This window comes from Nannospalax galili, unplaced genomic scaffold (assembly GCF_000622305.1).
Source record: "Nannospalax galili isolate Female #2095 unplaced genomic scaffold, S.galili_v1.0 scaffold488, whole genome shotgun sequence".
In the NCBI taxonomy this organism is placed as follows: domain Eukaryota; kingdom Metazoa; phylum Chordata; class Mammalia; order Rodentia; family Spalacidae; genus Nannospalax; species Nannospalax galili.
Window position 1 is genome coordinate 1,746,553 of NW_008360316.1, and position 4,709 is coordinate 1,751,261.

Here is a 4,709-nt window from a genome sequence, read left to right on the forward strand (position 1 = left end):
TGGCAGTTGGGAGGCAGGCAGAAAGATAGAGAGTTCAAGGTTATCCTAGGCTACACAGCAAGTTCCAGAGCAGCCTGAGCTATATATAATGAGACCCCGTCTCAAAATTTAAAATCTTTAGTTGCTAAAGAAAAAGAGACAAAAGGCATAAACCATATTTAGAATCTGTTTTTCCTTGTTCACGTTTTTTAAGTAGTTGGTTTTGTATTTTAGATCATTGCCAGCTGTCCATAATATGGGACATCCTTATTTAAATTATTATTTCTTAAAAGAGAATCTTGTTGTCAGATTGAACTATCAGCCTGTGTGTATCAACAGATGAAACCCAAACATAAGAATGGTATACTGAGCTTCAGCCTAGTATTTTTGCCTTCCTATCTAATCTCATTCATTGAAATGACTAATACCACAGATCAACAGATCAAAGAATACAACTTTTAGTCTATCAACATTATTAGACTTCACATTTTCATGCCTATTCTGATAAAAAAGAGAACTAAAAATATTAAATATATATAGAATCAAGAAAACTAAAACATTGTTTTATCTTCCTAATTCCAACACTTGCAAAGAGATTTTGGAAAACTGTTGACAGTGACATTAGAAAGGAGAACAAATTACAACATTGAAGACCATTCCCATGTGTGTTTATGGGGTCAGGGCAGAATCGAACCCAGTTTTAGATCATATAAAGAAACAGACTGGTTGTAAAAATACTTGAACTGGACTTGGCCTCATTTCTCTGGTTTTGAGTTTCGCTATAATCCTAGGCACTTGGTTTAGAACTTTACTTGCTTGCAGTAGATGATGCTGCCACTCAGTGGTGCAGGGCACCTGGCTTACAACCTGCTCTTCTGAATGGCTACATTTCCTGTAGCACTCTAAAGAGAATCACACACTCTCTTTTGTGTAATTGTGTTTTGATTTTTGTTTAAGCGAAAACAGACCTCTTCAGTAAAAATGTAACCCCAGATATTTGTTAGGTTTATTAAACTAAATGAAACAGAGGCAATCAATCTATATATTGGTAATCTTCCTCAGTGTTCTTTAACTATTAATAAATCGTTGTTTAAGCTGGGATTGATGGTGCGTACCTGTAACCCTAGCATTGGAGAGGCAGAAGGAGGAAAGAATCATCTCAAATTCAAGACCTGCCTTAACTCTGTAGACTGAGTTCCAGGCCAGCCCGGACTACTTAGTGAGACTTTGCCTTCAATCAATTTATCATTGTTTATAAATCGAGACAGGGTCTCATGCTGCCCTGGCCGGCCATGAAGTTGCTATGTAGTTAATAGGATGGCCTTTAACCTTCTGATGGCCCTTTCTCACGGAGCCCACGTGCTAGAATTACTGGCATGTTCCACTACACCTGGTTTCTGTGGTGCTGCAGATCAAACTTGGAGCTTTGTACATTCTAGGCAAACACTGCCAACTAAGCTATGTTCCCAGCTCCAAATCATTGTTTAACCCTGGCTTTGCTAAAATCTGAGTAGACTCCATACAGTATTTATCATGTAGACTTTTCTGCAGTTTTGATGACTTAACCTAGAAAGAAAGGTGATCTATCCAAAACTTTTTTACACCTCTAAAAAACTTCTAAATTGGTACATTGTTAAGTATAGTTATAGTTGATCCACATCCAGTTATCCAGAAATCCTTAGAAGTGGTGGGTTTCTTGTTTCTTGTGATTATCAGGTGAAAGATATCTTTTCACTTTTCTTCCCCCTCCTCCTCCTCCTCCTCCTCCTCTACCTCCTCCTCCTCTTCTCTTTCTCCCTCCCTCCCTCTCTCCCTCTCTCTCCTATGGCTTCACATATACTAAGCTACATTTCTAGCCCATGATGTTTCTGTTCTTTTTTTTATTATTTATGTGTATGAGTATATTGCCTTCCTGTAGGTAGGTGCACCCATGTTGCACAGTGCCTGCAGAGGTCAGAAGGAGGTGTCAGATCCCCTGGAACTGGAGTTACAGATGGTTATTAGCCACCATGTGGGTGCTGGGATTCAAACCTGGGTCCTCAGATTCAAACCTGGGTCCTCTGCAAGAGTAGCCAGTACTCTTAACCACTGAGCCACATCTCCAGCCCTGGCGTTTCTTTCTTAATTCTTCAAAAAAAGATCTGTGCTTGGGACTAGAAATGTTTCTGATTCTAGGGTTTTTCTTTAATTATTTATTATTATTATTATTATTATTATTATTATTATTATTATTATTACCCAGCTGTCCTGGAACTCACTATGTAGACCAGGCTGGCCTTGAACTCACTGAGATCCATCTGTCTCTGCCTCCCAAGTGCTGGGATTAAAGGCGTGCGCCACCACACCTGACTCTTTTTTTCTTTTTTTGATGTGAAAGTTTTCACCTGTACACAGTGAGATACCTTGAGAGATGGGACCCAAGGGTAAGCATGTAAGCATGAAATCTACTTATGTTTCATTTATACCTTATATATACAGCCAAATGATAATGTATACAATAATTATTTATTTTTACATTTATTTATTAATTATAAGGGCAGCATGCTTGTCATGATGCACATGTGTAAGTCAGAGGACAACTTGCAGGAGTCAGTTCTCTCCTTCCACCATGTGGATTCTGGGATTAAACTCAGGTCTTCAGATTTGGCAGCATGTGCCTTTATTCTGAGCCAGCCCAGTTTGTATTTTTAGTGTGCCTATGTATTGACTGACCCATCATATGAGAGCCGCTGTGGAATTTTCCACTTATGGTATAATAGTACAATGCCAGGCCTCAGAAAGGTTCAGATTTTGGAGCATTTCAAATTTCAGATTAGGGATATTCAACCTTCATTGTATAGGTTTTTAGACGTAGTGATCCACCTGCCTCTGCTTCCCGAATGCTCAACCTTTATGGGTTTAAATCTCAGATCTGCCGCTTTCTAGCTGTGCAACCTTAGGTAAATTTCTTAGCCTTTTTTTGCTTCTGCCACTTCATTTGTTAAGTGGAGATAATAATAACTATCTTGAGATATTAAATGGCCCAATATGAAAAATAAAGCTTGGTTCACAGTATAGGCTCTCTAAAGTGTTTTCTGGCATTTTGACTGATATTTTTTAACCATTATTAGTGTATACAGTAATGCATTTTTATCTGATTGTTTAAATCTTTTTTTTTTTTCTTGAGATGGTCTCACTATGTAACCCTGATTAATCTGGAATTCACTGTGTAGATCAGCCTGGCCAGGAACTCACAGAGATCCACCAGCCTCTGTTCTCTGAGTACCAGAATTAAAGGCATATGCCCCACACTCAGCTTTAAACTATTCTTTTTTAAATTTTTTATTTATTATTTTTATTTTATGTGTACAAGTGTATTGCCTGCATGTTCATACGTACACCTGTGTCATGCAGTGCCCTTGGAGGTCAGAAGATGGTGTCAGATCCCCTGGAACTGGAGTTACTGACAGGTGTTAGCCACCATGTAGGTGCTGGGAATCAAACCCAGGTCCTCTGTAAGAGCCACCAGTGCTCTTAACCACTGAGCCATCTCTGCAGCTCCTAAACTATTCTTTTATAACTTGATACTAACTACCATTTATATTTAATGTAGATACTAGTTTTACCTTTGCAATATATTTAACATATTTGAGATCAGGGTAAAAAGATAAGTGGGGGGGGGGGCTGGAGAGATGGCTTAGCAGTTAAGAACACTGGCTGTTCTTGCAGAAGACCCGGGTTCAAATTGCAGCACCCACATGGCAGCTAACAACTGTCTGTAACTCCAGTTCCAAGGGATCCGAAACTGACAGCTTCTTCTGTCTTCTGCGGGCATTGCACGATACGGGTGCACTTACCTGTATACAGGCAATACACGCATACACATAAAAATAAAATAAATTTAAAAAGATTTAAAAAATGTATGACCTCTTAAAACTAACTTGTCTGGGATCTGGAGAGGTGGCTCCACAGATAACAGCACTTGCTGCTCTTGCAGAGACCTAAGTTGGGTTCCCAACACCCATGTCATTAGCTCACTGTGACCATTAACTGCCTGTGACTTAACATATTCTTCTGGCTCTGTGAGTACCTGCATACGTGTGCTTATACACAGAGACATATACATAATAAAAATAAATCTTTAAAAGTTAAAAAGAGATCTGAGTAAAGACTTTAAAAATAAATATCTTTATAAATTCATTTCTTCATAACTTGAAGAGTGACAGCTAATAATCCCTAATGGTGAAAATTCACTGTTTTCATCCCTTCAGATAAAATTCTAGAGCTCAGTGTTTTCTTTATGAGTTTTATAAAGTCAAAAAAAAGTCTGCATGGTATACGACTTTTGTATCATAGTATTTAAATCATTCAAATATAATACTAGAATTTAAACTGTTATCTTTGTTTTAGCTCTAATTGGAATTTTACATTATGCCCCCCAATAATCACTAGTAATTAACTTTAGCTCAGTTAAACTAGAATTCTACCAGTTTAAATGAAAACTCTTACAACCTAGTACTTCATTTTTTGGGTTACTATCTTTCTCAGTCTGTGCTTTCTGGTTATTCAGTTTTTTGTTCAACAGGTTTTTGTTCATCATTTTCTTTTTTTGTTAGTAGCGTTAAAAATGTAGGAAACAGCATATTTTAAAATGAAATGGAGATCTTTAAAGGGTAAAAGCTCATTCAATTTTACATCTTACAAGGGTTTATACTGAGTTCAATGTTGTTTAGCTGTATTAATTCAACTGT

General features: G+C 37.6%; 1 protein-coding gene across 1 annotated transcript in view; it reads left to right on the forward strand.

Moving 5' to 3' along the window:
* The window catches only part of Spryd7 (SPRY domain containing 7), a gene marked incomplete in the record, with an annotated part of 36,239 nt that overhangs the window by 28,976 nt on the left and 2,554 nt on the right, over positions 1 to 4,709 (forward strand).